This window comes from Pseudonaja textilis, chromosome 3 (assembly GCF_049901715.1).
Source record: "Pseudonaja textilis isolate UNSWEBS1 chromosome 3, rPseTex1.2, whole genome shotgun sequence".
Taxonomy (NCBI): domain Eukaryota; kingdom Metazoa; phylum Chordata; class Lepidosauria; order Squamata; family Elapidae; genus Pseudonaja; species Pseudonaja textilis.
In genome coordinates this window covers 60,959,093-60,974,868 of record NC_141992.1, presented here as the reverse complement: position 1 = coordinate 60,974,868, position 15,776 = coordinate 60,959,093, and the positions used below count along the sequence as shown (strand labels likewise).

The following is a 15,776-nucleotide window of genomic DNA, read 5'->3' as shown; positions in this document are numbered from 1 at the left end:
AGTTTAGAGCCATAGTGGTGCAGTGTAACCACTATGGCTCTAAATACAGTGTAGTATTCTACGTGTAGGCTTCTACGGCTGACTGCCAGCTGCCAGCAGTTTGGTTCTCACTGGCTCAAGGTTGACTCAGCCTTCTATCCTTGTAAGGTCGGTAAAATTAGGACCTAGATTGTTGGGGGCAATATGCTGACTATTTAAAGCTTTTAGAGAAAGCTTTAAAGCACTCTAAAGTGGTATATATGTAAGTGCTATTGCTATCTTCACTGCAAACCTTAATGAAAAATGCTTTCAGAGAAAATAACATTGATCAATTTTGAAAAATACATCTATGATTTTATTTCGCTTTACTTTTTCACTTTATTTCACTTTAAAATGACTGGCAGCACATCATCACCTATGAATAATATACAAGATCAAATATTTCCCAGGATTTCTTCAGAACTGCTAAGTAAACCAAGAATAAAAATGTTTTCAGTTTGTTATCTTTCCAATTCATTTCTAGGTGGGAATGTTAATGTTTCAGCAGTTTGTGTGACAGTTTACATCACAATGATTTTTTTTTTTACTTTTAAGAGTTCAAACTTGTCTCAGAGTCTCACAAGTATGATTCTGGCAGTTCACATCAATGAAACCACAATAGAAACAATAGGAAAAAATCCACAAGAGTATATAATCTAAAAGTATAATTAAAAATTCAATAAGAGATAGAGTCATATCCATTTAATATAGCCACAGGCTCACCACTATTGCTGGACCACTAGGCATGATGGCACAGCCCAGTCTTCAAATCCTTCCTAAAGTCCAGAAGGGAAGGTGCCACTCTAAGTACTGGGGGAAATGATGTTCCAAAGGATAGCTGCCACAGCAGAAAAGGCTTCTTTCCTAGGTCCCATCAAGGACATTCCTTAGTCGATGGGACCTGTAACATGCCTCTCCTGCTGGATCTGATGAGATAGTGCAGTAGATATAACCATGGCAACAGAGTATATCCTGATCCCATGCCATATAAAGTTTTATGGGTCAATATTAGCGCCTTAAATTGTTCCTGGAAGCATACCAGTAGCCAATGCAGCTCATAGAGCAGACGTGTAAAGTGCACTGCTTGAGGAGTGCATATAACTGCCTGCTTCACTGCATTTTGTAACAGCTTCAGCTTCCAAGTACTCTACAAGGGTGACTCCATGTAGAGCAGGGGTCGCCAACCTTTTGGACCTCAGGGACTACCAAACTCATAATTTTAAATCCCAGGGACTACTAATATGAATTTTGACTGACGGTGGCTTGTTGACATTGGTGGGGGAGAGAGAGAGAGAGAGAGATCTGATCTAATCTCTCTCTCTCTCTCTCTCTCTCTCATACACACAAACACATAGACGCAGGATTCAAATTACTTAACAATCAATTCTTGGGCATGGCCTAATTTGTGGGTGTGGCTTGATGGTCATGTGACTGGCTGGGCATGGCTTGTATGTAAATATTATAAATATTTATATAAATATTGATTTTTTTATTAAAAAAGAGCAACTTTTACCCAAAATCAGGCAAAGCAGGCAGACAGATTGAGTTGCTCACAGAATCACAGATTCATTCAGAGATCTATTATCTGCCATCAGCTAGCTCAGTCTGTCACATAAAATTTGCTTGCAAGCAAATTCATAAAATTAACTTACAACATACCATATATGTAAACATTGATTTTTTTTATTTTTAAAAAAGAGCAACTTTTACCCAAAATCAGGCAAAGCAGGCAGGCAAATTGAGTTGCTCACAGAATCATTCAGTGATTTATCTATCTGCCATCGGCTACCTGAATCTGTCACATAAAATTTGCTTGCTGTGAGTCTGCACTGAATAATAGAACCTCCAGTCCTAAGGGAGGTTCGGCTGTGCTTAAAAGCAGAGCCAAAGTTCTAAAGACTAGCTAGAAAGCAAGAAACCATTTCCTGCTTCCTAGCTAATCTAAATCGCCTGGCACAGCAGAACAGCTGATGGTCAGAAAAAGGAAAAATAGCAACTTAGCAGGCAAGTTTGCCAAGTAAGGAGTGAGTGGGTGGGGAGGTTTCCTGCGAGCCATGTGGGCAACGCAGCCCTTTGCTTCTGTGGAGCCTGGATTAATTGCTTTGGGGGAGGTGCTCTGGGGGTGAGATTTCTCTGCGGCTCACCAAAATTTTCTTGCGGCCACTGGCCCACTGGTTGGCAACCGCTGATGTAGAGCATGCTATAATAATTCATCTAGGAGGCTATCCAGTGCATTTTAAAATTGCTGTACAGGTTGTCCTCAATTTACAACCACATTTGGAACTATAACTTCAGTCGCTAACTGATATGGTCATTAAGTGAATCATTACATGACTACACGCCATGGTTGTTAAGTGAATGTCATAGTTATTAAGCAATTCAAACTTCCCCCATTGACTTGGCTTGTTGGAATCTGGCTAGGAAGTTTGCAAATTGTGATCATGTAATGGGGACCCGGTGATGGTCGTAAGTGCAAAGACCAGTTGCAGGGGTGGGTTTCTACCAGTTCTGTCCACCTCTGTAGAACCGGTAGCTCTGAAGAGCAGCAGACATAGAACTGGTTAAATGTCTGCTGATGTTTTTGCCCACCCGGGCTCTTACCAAATCTTTATTTCCTGATTTTTCAACTTCAGCTGCCAAACAAGGCACAGCTGCAGTTAAAAAAACAGGAAAAGAGGGCTGTTCCAAAGGCTGCTTCTCTGCATGCAGCGTGCTGATGACGATTTACAGGAACGCTCTCGCAGCATGAAGGGAAGCACATCATAAATCACTGAACCTCGTAAATTCCAAACCGGTAGTTAACCCTGTCGTATCCCACCCCTGATCAGTTGTAAGTTACTTTCTTCACTACTATCTTTAATCAATAAATGGAAATAAGTCAAGGTCTACCTATAAATTCTATCAAATTTAGTGATGCTTATTTTTGAAAAGAACTCTAATGTTGCCGTATCAGAAAAATATCAAAAATATAAATAACGAATTATGAAAAAATAGATCTAAAATTCCAAGGTTCAGTATTACTTACCATGCCTTACCTTTAATCTTATATAAGCATTAAGAAACAACTCAGGCAATGTCTATCCATCATATATACTGCAAAGTCAGGTAGTTCAGTTGACTCTCTATGTTGTACTTGATCCTAAAAAATGAAACAACCACCTCCTATAAGGTTTCATGCAGAAAACAGAAATACAGTTAATGTCTACCATTTTAATAACCATTATAAACAGTACAGATGCCACTGCAAGGATCTATCAGTATATTTTGCTACAATAGTAGACAAAAATCTTACAGATCCTCTCTATAAAACTATGCAAGGAAAATATGTGTTAATGAATGTACTTCACCTGCTTCACATTGGAAGACACATTCATTGTTCTGTATACTTCTAAAACAGACTTTCATAACTGTAGATGACAATATACTCCATCTGGCTCTTGTAAACTGTTTCCTATATTCAAGAATAATTAAAATGTTCAAATATTAATATACTCTTCAGTTAATGTAAATGACAGAATCAAAGAAACTAGAGAACAATACTTAACTGCAATGGCAAAAAACCCCTAATTGTATAGGATTAAAAACAACTTGAACAAAAACCTTCAAACTAACAAGGCGTCCTTACAAAAGCTTAGGTTTTTGTAGATGTAAATCAGCATTTTTATGGGGGCTAGGAAATAACTAATCTTAAAAACTGACCAGTGCCAATGTCCACTTTATTATATTACTTAGATCACTATAAACAGAAAATCTAGCCAATGTTATGATTGGCATTTGTCATTATTACTGTCAGCATTTATTATACAACTATGTAAAAGTTGTTTGTAACATCCTTCAGTAGGCAGAACGTTGCAGTTTGAACCTCTGCAGTTCAAATAAACTTGGTTCAAGTAGATTGTGTGGTTTCCACTTGTAAACTGAGTCAGGAGGAAAGAATTTACTAAAACTGGGGGCTTGTCCAGGATCGAGTGGAACAATACGTTGAGATTCTATCTCAAAGTAAGTACTTTTACACTATCTCCTTAAAGCCAAGAGGGATTATAAGTGGGAGGAGGGATGTTGTGGGCCCTCTTCTCTTGTATCTCAGGTACAGAGGTATGACTCCACCCCAGTTCCTACTGTTTCTGGATTGTCCATTTCAATAGGCATAGATGGGTGAGTGCATTATGTAATGGGTAAGGATCAGGTTAGGGGTTAAAATGTCAGAGTAAAGAGCTGAACCACTGAGTGAATGTATAGAAGATTCCCTTTTCAGATTCCCTTGTTGCATTAATTCTTGCCTAGATATCCTGCTCAGTGCCTTTAATTCATAGTTCATACTTATCCTTATTGGATCTAAATTTCTAGCAGCAAACAAAAAAGACCAATTACCACTTAGAGCAGGGTTGTCAAACTTGCATCATTGTCTCATTGTCACATGACATATTGCAACTTTTTTCCCCTTTGCTAAACTAGGGGTAGGGGTGGCCAGCACGTGCCGTATCTGGCCAGTGGGCCACGAGTTTGACACTCCTGACTTAAGAGATTTCAACCAGAAAAAACTAGAAGTACATATATTAGGATTTTCTTGATTTACAGAAATCAATTCTGATATACAGATTATAAGAAATATACGTTTCAATGCTAGAAGGCAAATATAATTTAATACAGATGATTAATGAAAACTGGACAGAGAAATCTCAATAGAGGAATGCAAGGACTAAAATGTAAAATTGAAAAAGATATCCCAGAGAAAAGGAGTTGCATAAACATATTGAGATCCTGAAATATGAACACATTTGAGGATATCTGGGTATTTATTTTCACATTTGAAACTGAAAGTTCCAGGCAAGACAAGTGAATCTGCAATTCCACAACAGAAATATCAAACAAATAATTGATTTTTAAAAATAAAATACTCCACTAGAATAATAATAAGACAATTGTTTTAATGTTTTATTGAGAGTCTATGTACAGATGTGAAAATAAACTAATATTTGTTGTAATTCATTAGTAAGAGTATATCAAAGGGTAAACAAAAATAACTATTATTATGAAAGTATGCTATAATCTGTCAAGATAGGCAATCACTGAAATAGATTGCAGAATTTTCAGGGAGCAAAACTATGGTAATATTGGGAGATTTCAACAACCCAGATATCTGCGAGAAAAACCTACTCAGCCCAAACTGCAGTCTGAAAAAGTCCTCAGTGATGTCTTAGACTTCATGAGAACCAATAACAGACAAAAACTTCAGGTCAGAAGGAGCAAAGGATGGTTGGAAACTTCTTTTAAAAAGTTATTACTAAAAAAATAACTGCAAAAAAAAGAAGGGGGCAGCTTAGGAGTTGCCTGTAGTTACAGGGAGTCTTCTACAGCAGGAGCCCCCAACCCCAATAGTAAAGATGATAAAATATAGGCTAGTCCATGAAGACAGTACTGGCTTCAAACAAATGTACATTAGTGTCATATGGTGGAGCTCCATTCAAGGCTCCATGCTGTTCAACATATTTATAAATTACTTGAAGGATTAGAAAAATATGATTATCAACAGCACCATGCTGTCCAACATATGTATAAATGAGTTGGTAAAAAAACTGCTTAGGAAGATAATATGGTACTCCAGTGTAGGCAAGTTTGACAGCTCCTAACAAACTGAAATGGGCAAACTTCCAAAACTTCAACAAAATCAAATGCAAAGAGTTAAAATCTGGGACAAAAAAAACCAAAGTCCCTTTTTTTGCAATGCATACAAAAAGTTCTGGACGTTTGGTGAATCATAATCAAACATAAGATGATAGCAAATTCAAGAAAAGTCACTGAACCTCTTTATTCAACCTTGATCAGACCAGATCTAAAATACTACATCTAATGTTGGGCAATGCATTTTAGGAAAGATACTAACAAATTGAAGAAGATCCTGAAGAAAACAAATAGAAGGAAAATGGAATGAAAGGAAAATCTTTTTAGAAAGGGTTGGAGATGTCTAACACGTTTTGCCTGAAGAAGCCTGGGAAGACATGATGACTTTCTTGGAGTCTTGCAAAGAAGGAGCAGAGCAATTCATAGTTGCTTCAGAAGAGACAACATGAAACAGTGCATTTAAATCATAAGGAAGTACATTAGATTTTAGTGGGACATCAGGAAACATTTTCCTAATAAGATACGTTAAACAAATGATAGTGTTTAAACAGAGACTATTCCCGTTTGGATTCTTATACAGTAGGTTGAGTTAAATTATCTCCAATGTCTTCCTACGCTTACATTCTATGATTTTAATAACTAAAGCTGATATCCACCTATATTCTATGATTTTTAATAACTAAATAAGCTGATATTTATTCACATACATTCCATGATTTTAATAACTAAATGAAGCTGATATTTATTCTCTCCAAGTATCGATGTAGGTAGCATTATCGGCAAAGCTGAATTGGTTGTTTATGTGATGCTGTTGTTGCCTAGATGAGTTTCCTGCTGTTGGTGCTACTTTTGCCAGCTGTCTAGGATGAGTTCCTGGAAACCAGAACATATTCCTGGTTTTGGATAATGTATATAGCACTACAAAATAGGAATCTCATAATCACACTTTCATCTTACCTAAATTGATATGGATTTTGAATTTTCACAAAATATTGGTGTAAAATTATATATAATTATTACACACTAGCAGAGAAATAAAAGAAGTATCAAATTCAGCTAGAATTTGATGAAAATAACAATATTTCAATGTTCAGGACATAGAAAGTAAACAAGGAGTAAAATAGCTTACAAATATGTATAAAGTCAAGATGAATTTGCAAAACAATTTCAGTTTTTAAAAACAGAGCATTTTCTCTTAAGTATGGTTATGACCATATCGCTGCTCCACAAAATGCTTACAATACCGCTTCTCCTCCCCCGCTTTTCCCCATATCTTTTCTCATTCCAGTTTATATCCCTCTCTTTCTTAATATTTTCCTTTCCCCTTTTCTGCTGAGTCTTTCTTTCTTTCCCGACTTCACAGGTATTCCCCCTTTTGATTGCCTTAAGTCTCAACCTTTTAGCCTTCCTTCTTTCTCCACTTCTTTGTAGCGTTCTTTGTGTTGTCTATTTAAGATGTCTTCTCCTTGAGTCGACTCCTCCTCTGAAGCTCTTTCTTCTTGTTCTTCAATCGTCATTTCCATTTTTCCTAACACAGAACAAAGTGATTCGCCTCTTTCCTGTAGTAATTCTCTCATATTTTTAAGTTCCATTTTTAATTCCCGAAGAGATATCATCATTACACACTCTTGTATTTTATGATTGTTAAAGTCCACAAAAAAACACTTTTGCTTTCCTTCTTTCTTCTTTCAATTTTCTAACGTTCTCAATTATTCCAGCCCAGGGTCTATACCAAAAACATCAATCAATCCCACAGTCAGTCTTTCTTTGCTTTTTTCTTTATTCTGGTTCTGCTTTCATTTTCTAAGATTCTTACTTTGTTTCAATATTTCTTTAATGTTATATCCACACAAGTTCATTCAGAAAGAGGATGCTTTCCCTTTTGTTTGAGCTTAAGTGTTTGTCAAAAGGTGGCATTCTCCATTATACAGTCTTCACCTTTTTCCCCTATTTTTTTTTAGGGTTTTTCGAACCTCAATATTCCAGCACAGTCCAGTCTCCAATTTGTAAACTTTATTATTATTATTTTTTGACAGTCTTAAGTCCAGCTTTATTTTATGCCTGTTTATTCCCAAAATATTTTAGTCCAATTTAGTTAAATCTTTAGTTCTGTCTTCTTCATTTCCCGGTTCGAAGCCCCGCTTAGCTCTCAAAAATATTTTCTTATTTTTTTCCCTGTCCCTTTGTAATTTCGCCGCTCACTTTTCTTTTCTTAAAAATTCCATGTTACCTTAATCCCGGGGTACTTTTGTTTAGTTGTATCGCCCAGTTGTCCCGGTTCAGATGTTATCCACCTCTTTCTTCCCTCCTGCACAAATCTTAATCCAGCTGAGTCCTCCTCTTTGGGGTGGCCATTTTAAACCACTGCTGCAGTCGTCTTCAGGGGGAAAAAGACCAAGCCCAGGAGGGGAGATGCAGCTCCCCTCAACCTGGCTTGCGGGTTCCCCTTACTCCACCGCCCCTCCAAGGCAGCTTCAGTCCCTAATCGTAATGATTGGGGCTCTCCAACGAAAGAGCACAGACTATAGCCGCAGAGAGTCGCGATCTATGGTCCATCAGCGAGGAGGCTCCGCCTTCTTTTCCCCAATATCATTCTTGAAGTTATACACATATATGAAATATAAACATTTCATTCACAGGCAGCAAAATCAATGAACAAAGCTGAACAACAATTTCAAAGCAATTTATTATTCTTTACAAACTGTATCACAATAACAATTCTTGGAAGTTAATACACTGCACTGTATGTGACAACGTGTTTTTTATTTTGTTTGACAACTGAAAGGAAAATAATAATAGGGTATAAGCCAATATCACAAAATGAGAATTCAACACGATTGAAGGTTACATTGAAGTTCTTAGGAAGGTGTTTGTAGTATGTAAAAAGATTACATTTTTCACAATACGTGATTCAGTTTTGAGAACTTGGAAACTAATTTCAAATAAAAGGTTTGATGATGACATAAAGGAGTTGGGTGTGAGCTTTGCCACTAGAAAAATAGTTGGGAGTTTTCAAGCCCAATGTAATTTTCAGCTGCAGTAGGGATGCTATAGCCTCCAATACAGAGAGTAAAGGGACTCTCCTTTGAGCGATTTTAAACACTTATTCAGATTTCCTTCTACTTGGGCTAAATTGCTGTTGGTCTCTTGATCTCTTGATACTTTACGTCTGTGTTTTCTTTCACTTCTTTCCAGATCTCCCTATGGTCTCTCAGAAACATAGTAATGGTTTGAGGCTTTGGATCCCACATTCTTCAGATCCAAACCAAAGCTTTTCTATTTGATCTCTGCCGTAGAAGATATTGAACAGGAAGATCATATTGAGAATGGCAAAATTATATTTTAAACATCAAAGATAACATTTGCACCATTCATAGAACTATGTATACAAATACAAAATATTATCAGAAGCATAAAATCTGGTTCCAGATTCTACATGTCAGTCTAACCTTTATAGGGAGTAGGGGAAAGGAAAGGGAAGGGAATTGTTCAGGATGACGCTATCAAACATTGTATGCCAAAACAACTAGACACAGGGACAGATTTTTACCTACATGCCATCATTCTGCTGAACACTTAATTCTCTCAGTGCTTCCTAATATCTATAAACCCATGTAGTGTGGCTGTAATATTATCATTTATTCTTATCTTCTTTCCTCCCACTTTTATCGGTATTATTAGTTCAGCCAGAGGTTCAGACTGATTTGGGTTGTTGTATTGTTGCTATTCTTCCCATAGGCCACACACAAAGCTCAACTTCTTGCTTGCTCCCAAACTCCAACACACATTTCCCCAAGCATTAAGCAATTCAAATTTCTAAAAGGCAACTAAGGAAATTAAAAGCAGAGCTAGAAATCCAGCAAAAGTTTTTAACCTATTTAACAGCACAAAATGAATCTCTCCTTTCCTATTTACTTTCCATAATGCAGACCATAATTATTAGTATGAATACAGGCATCCCTGAAAGGTTGACGGTTTAACCATCAAGGTGGCATCCTGTGCACATCTACTTAGGGAAAGTTCTAAGAACAGTGTGAGAATTAATAAAGAAAATTAGAATTGCATTGCTTGGCTGCAGTGTACATATGCCTCAAACCTGTTTGGAGTGAAACCTCCTCTGGAGTAAGATATATGAAAATTATGTTTGCAAAGGGAGGCAGGCAAGAGGAAGATGGGTGCTTAAGTGTCTTCAGCCAGGCATTCACAATAGAAAAAAATCCATGCCATCAGCATATATTGAAGAATAAATAGGTTGTGTTTAATATTGTGAAGCTGAAAAATTATGCAAGAAAATCACCATTTGTGATGTCACTTAGAATGACTCCCTTACTTAGGAATGCTGATGGCATGGATTTTTTTTCTATTGTGAATGCCTGGCTGAAGACACTTAAGCACCCATCTTCCTCTTGCCTGCCTCCCTTTGCAAACATAATTTTCATATATCTCTTTTTTAAAAAGGCTAACAAAAAGGCACTTAATTTGGGGCTAATATTCACGAAATGTAATGTATTAGAAGAAAGTGCATTACAATCACTATGTTTTCCTTCTATTGTGTGCTCTAGTTTCCCTAGCAAGCACCAGAACACATAATCTATACTTTATTCTTCTAAATGAAGAAAAATGTAGCAAGACTGGATAATGGAGAAATTAATAAAGCATAATCAGGATCTAACTTACTAAAAAACTACAAGCACATTCTTATCCATTAACCACACTGAAAAGAATAAAATAAAATGTGCCCAATTAAACTTATAAACTGCACAGTCCCTGACCAATGTAATAACATGTATGCTGAAAAAAGAAATGCAGATCACTCAAATCAGAGTTTGAGTGATCAAAACTAAGAAAATAATCTTAGAAAAATAATCCTATACATTTTTACTCAAAATTAAATATTATAGTATTCAATAAAGCTCAACATCCTATTGGCTTCAGTACTGCTACCCTCCTTGATTGAAAATTCTCTTCAGAAAGAAGAATGGCAAAAGTGCCATTCTTACTTTCAGAAATGTATGAAAAACAATGTGATCCCTTATTTACTATTTGTTCTACTCTATTTTTAAATATTTATCTAGGTTGGCATTTTTCAATTATAATCATGGATACCCAATCTCAGGTTTTGAATGTATCTATTAAAAGAAATACAACCAAACCAGTGGTGGGATTCAAAATATTTTACTATCGGTTCTGTGGGCATGGCTTGGTTGGCGTGACTTGGTGGGCATGGCTTGGTGGGTGTGGTAGGGGAAGGATATTGTAAAATTTCCATTCCCTCCCTACCCCACTAACGTGCTTTCCAGCTCCATTCTCCTGTGCAGAGCAACAAAAGAAGACCCAGCCAATCAGCTGGACTAGGGAGGCAGAGAATAGATTTGGGGGGTGGGGGCAGTCACAGGTGGTATTTGCCGGTTCTCCGAACCACTCAAAATTTCCACTACTGGTTCTCCAGAACTGGTCAGAACCTGCTGAATACCACCTCTGAATCAAACCTAGGATTGGGAATTTATGATTCTCTAGGACTCTTCAACTCTATACATCTCAAGTGCCATAAATTACCATTATGTTACAGATTTACATGAGAAATAAAGCCTTATGACAGAGCTGAACTGTTTTTAATAAATTAACATTCTTATCCATACATTTCTATAGACTAGAATATTCTAGAAAGTTTGCTGGAAAAGGGAAAGAACATTGAGGAGTAAATAAATACTATGTTTTCATGCATGCTGAATTAATAGAATAAAATATAAAAATAGTTTAATAGTTAATTTTTCACTTTTGCAAATAGTTTAAATATTCAAAAAATAATAGGGGGTGACTTAGAAAACAACAGCATAGGGTTGACAAGTCATGTCAGACCAATATTTTTTCTTTTTATGGCAATGAAAGTTTGTTAAGAAAAGAAGTGTGGTAAATGGATTGCACCATGATATTAGTAAACCATTTAACAAGATTTTTAATTATATCCTTAAGAACAAGATGTTGGTTAGATAATAATCTGGACCAACCAGTTGTACAACCCACCCAAAAGACACTGTTCAATGTCTTCCTAAATGACCTAAAAGTTGGTACGGAAGGAATGTTTGTAACATTTGCTAATGATACCAAGATGGGATGGCTAATCATGGTTCAGAATAATCTTAGTATGTTTAAACATTGAGTTATATCTGGTAGGGGGAATATTAAGGTCCTGATCTTGGTGAGAAACATTAAATAAAAATATACAAGGTTGGGAAGACCTGATTTGATGCAGAGCACCTTGGAGCACTAGAATTAAACTTCAGCAATCAATATGACATAACAGATAACACAGGTGATATGATACTGGGCTATATTAATAGAAGCATTTCATCCATCTATTAGGAAGTAATAATTCCACTGTACTCTGATAGTAATGCTTTGATCACTACACTTGGCACTGCATTTTAATGGGATTTAGACAACCTGAATCAGGTTCAAGGGAGAAGCAGCATGATAAGAAGTCTGAAACTAAGCCCAAGAACAAAGGGTTAAAGGAACTGGACAGATTTACCTTGCAAACAAAAGATGACAAATGAGAATGTGATAATGGTCTACAACTATCTATAACAGTATTGTTCAACCCTGGCCATTTTAAGATATGTGGATTTCAATTCCCAGAATAGCACAGCTAGCACTGATCTATAAGGCTGCCACATTGAAAACTACTAGACTTACTTTTCTATTAAAAGTGACAAGAGGATAAGGACCAACAGGTTGAAATTAAAAGAAAGAAGATGCATGTTAAATATTAGGAGAGAAACGTTTTGATAGTAAGAGACATTAAGCAATAGAACTGTGTCCTAAAAACAATGCACTTCGTTGAAGGCTTTCAAAGATCATCCATCTGTCATAAACTGTTTAAAGAACTGGAAAGGAATTGAGGAAAATTACTTTTAAGGTTTAAACTCATATATTTCTATCAGTTAATTACTAAACTATATAATTTCTATAAAAAAATTGACACTCAGGAGCTCACAAATAATAAATATATTTGTTTAAACTGAAAGATCTAGGGATTATAGTAAAAAAAATATTGTTAGCTGCTTTTTTTAAAAAAAAGAGTGCAAATATTCGCCATAATTATAAGGAGAGTAGATAGATATCACAAGTCCAAATCAAAACTGAGAATACATATCACTTCATACATGCATTAAATTATGTAAATACTTTAACTGATTCTTCCCCAAATCCATTCTAGCTGGGAATGCTGTATGGGAATGCTGTGATGCTCTATGCACCTAATGTGCAAACTGGGCAAAATGAGCCATTTTATCAAGAAATACAATATTTGCCAAATTTACCATTACAAAAGTTGGGTCACAAAGGCATAACGTGTTAGTCAGCAGCAAAAAAAAAATTGGAATGCGGGAATGGAAAGGCGAAGATGCAAACAAACAATACGAAAACGATGCCCTAAGAGTCCTGTAAGGAGGGCTGTATTAGAGGAGTAAAATAAGCAGATTAAGTAGGACGGCAATTGTTTGGGGGTGCCTGCCACGTTTTCTGGCTGGCATCCTTAGATGTGGGGAAGGAAAAAAAAAAGGAAGCCCCAAACTTTCAAGCCATTAAGTAAGCCCCGAGCAAGGGATAAGCGGGGACGACCTTCCTCCTCTTTCCCTTCCAGGTCTTAAGGCTCGACCGCCCTCAGACTTACAGAGACGCGCAAGTCACTAGGAAGGGAGTTCCTATCGGAGGCAAAAAAAATATTTCATTTTTTTATTACTCCGTTTAAATCCCGCCTTTCTCTTAAGGGGCTCCCCAACCTTTGTCTGTCCCCTCCAGGAGGGGGATTCCTTTAGCCTCTTTCTCCTCTTCTACCACCATCCCTTCAGGCTTCCCGAGGAAGCCCAGCAAAATACGCACCTCCGAACTGCTCCTTCCTCAAAGGAGGGTGCCTCATAATGCCCTCCCATGGGCCCAGGAAGAAGGTAGACCGGCCTTTAACGATGAGTAAAAGACGCAACCCGGCGCTTCGCTCACCTCCGAAAGCGGCGGCAACAACAGCAGCAGCAGGCGCCGCTGGGCCTGCATAGCGAAGAGGTTCCTCCCGGGGCCGCGAGACCTCCTCTCTCCCGAGTGGGGCCTTGCGCTAAAAGCGAGCACCAGAAAGGCCGACGCGGAGCCTAAAAGGCTCCCCGCCCGTCTGTCCCTCAATTCCCAACCTCGAGGCCGCTTGCGGCCAGCGGGCTTGGCTGACTTTAAGCTTATTCGGAAGCTACCTCAGCAAACCGGTAACCAGCGCCCCCTGTCAGGTTCCAGGAGCGGTGCACGGCACTGCGGCACGAGCCCAGCGCCTGACCGGCCTCCTCAGGCCACCGCCGTACGGCTGCGTGGTAGAGCGACGCCGCGGATGAGATGGCGAAATTGCGCGTCCTCCGCTCGCTCGCTCGGCTCCCTCGTATTCCCCGTTGGACTTCCTTCGCGGAGGCTGGGAGCCCCCGCACGCGGCGGGCGTTTTTGTCTGTGAGGATTCCTGAACCCAAAACTCACACGCGTCTGAGAAAGGGTCGTGAGAGGGCAGTTTGTCTACAAAAAAAAAAAAAAAAAGGACAACTCGCTCTGTTTTGGAGGTAGGTCTACCAGACTTGGGACAACACATATTTCGGTGACCTTAAAAAGGCGGAAAGAATTTTCTGCGTCCCTTTGCTGCCCTCTTATGTTCGTTTTTTTTTTTTTCAGGCACTCGATTTTGTGATCCTCAGTGCTGTTATCAACATCTTTCCATTCTGCATATTTTTTTCTTGAGTTCAGCGTTTAAATTAGCTGTCTCTGTCACACACAAACACACACACAAACACAAAGCATGTGTCTAGCTTGTATAGATAGTCCTTACGGCCACAATTGGGACTTCCATTGCTAAGCAATATATTCACTGAGTCGTGCTGGTTTTACAACTTTTTTTTGCCACAGTTAAGTAAAACACATCATTGTTAAATGAAACTGGCTTCCCCATTGACCCTACTGCAGACGTCAACTGGGATGGTTGCAAAGGGCAATCTGTTGCAACCATTGTAAATACATGCCAGTTGCCAGGCACCCAAATTATGATCAAGTGACCATGGGAATGCTGCAATAGTCACTTTTTTCAGCACGTCCTAACCTGAAATGGTCACTAAACAAATGGTTGTTAAAGACTACCTGTAACTTTTGGCCTGGCAAATATGTTGTCTTCTGTATCTGACTTCTTTGAAATTTTAGTAACTGATGTATCCTTTTACAGTATTTTCTGTTCAAATTTCACATATTTCAAGTCAGTATTTGAGTTTTCTGTTGACTAAAGGATAGGAAGGTAGCTACTCTTTAATTTAACAGTGAATAGGGAAAGGCTCTATGTAAAAACAATTTCTGGAATAGCCATCAAAAGCCAAACTCTTGAGGTGCCTTGCATACTAGCATATTACCAAGTGTTTTCTTAGATCTCAGCCACCAGATACATAAATAGCTGGAAAAAGAGTATAGATGAGTATGCTAAATCCTACAGTTTGTTAGGGGAGAGAGAACAGTAGTGAGAATTACCCACAGGGAGTGATAATTGAGAAAATAATGATTAAGACAATTACAAAAGTATTGGTGAAGTCATAGGATGTCTGATTAACCCCATTAGTGTAATAAGCAGTTTTGTCTCAATCTCTGAGAAAAGGCATTAAATCTGAGGAAACATGGCTCAGGGATTCACAATGAAATGCGCCTTTGATTTCTTTTGTTAAGGAAAGCCATTCTAAGGTCACCAAAGATTCTAGTGTGTTAAAAATGTTCCCTGCTGACTTTTTCCTGGTGATGTGGTGATACAAGTGCTACAACAGTATTGGCAAAGCAAGTATTATAAGAGTTCCCATCCGTTTGTACAGGATCAGGTTTGTGTTATCTGCATCATTGAGGTTGGTTTGTTGCTACTAGTTACTAGCTTCCTTAGAATAATTATAGAATATATTGTAAAGTTATATTACCTCCTTCTGCGGGCAGGTGGAATAGTGGTCCCCCTGTTTAAAATAGTTTGGTGCCAACATAGGTTTTGATTTATTATATATATGGCTGCCCAACTCACTGCAATTCTGGGCAGCTTATAATAACCAAACACAAGATCAGCAGTTCTGTTCAAATAAAAGCAAGCCCTT

At 37.9% G+C, this 15,776-nt stretch overlaps 1 protein-coding gene across 9 annotated transcripts in view; it reads right to left on the bottom strand.

The window, feature by feature from the left end:
• Positions 1 to 14,282, bottom strand: part of ZFYVE9 (zinc finger FYVE-type containing 9) — a 42,132-nt gene extending 27,850 nt beyond the window's left edge. For 2 of the 9 annotated variants that reach the window (XM_026707084.2, XM_087929922.1), the window contains exons 1-2: positions 13,642 to 13,993; positions 3,054 to 3,157 (exon numbers count right to left, since the gene is read on the bottom strand). The gene's annotated coding sequence lies outside the window, so the exon portion shown is untranslated. Of the gene's footprint in view, positions 1 to 741; positions 945 to 3,043; positions 3,158 to 3,365; positions 3,470 to 6,347; positions 6,367 to 13,524 lie in introns of those variants that run through there. The other 7 variants (XM_087929920.1, XM_087929918.1, XM_026707085.2 and 4 more) reach the window with 7 other exon arrangements.
• Between the last annotated feature and the right edge of the window lie 1,494 nt (positions 14,283 to 15,776).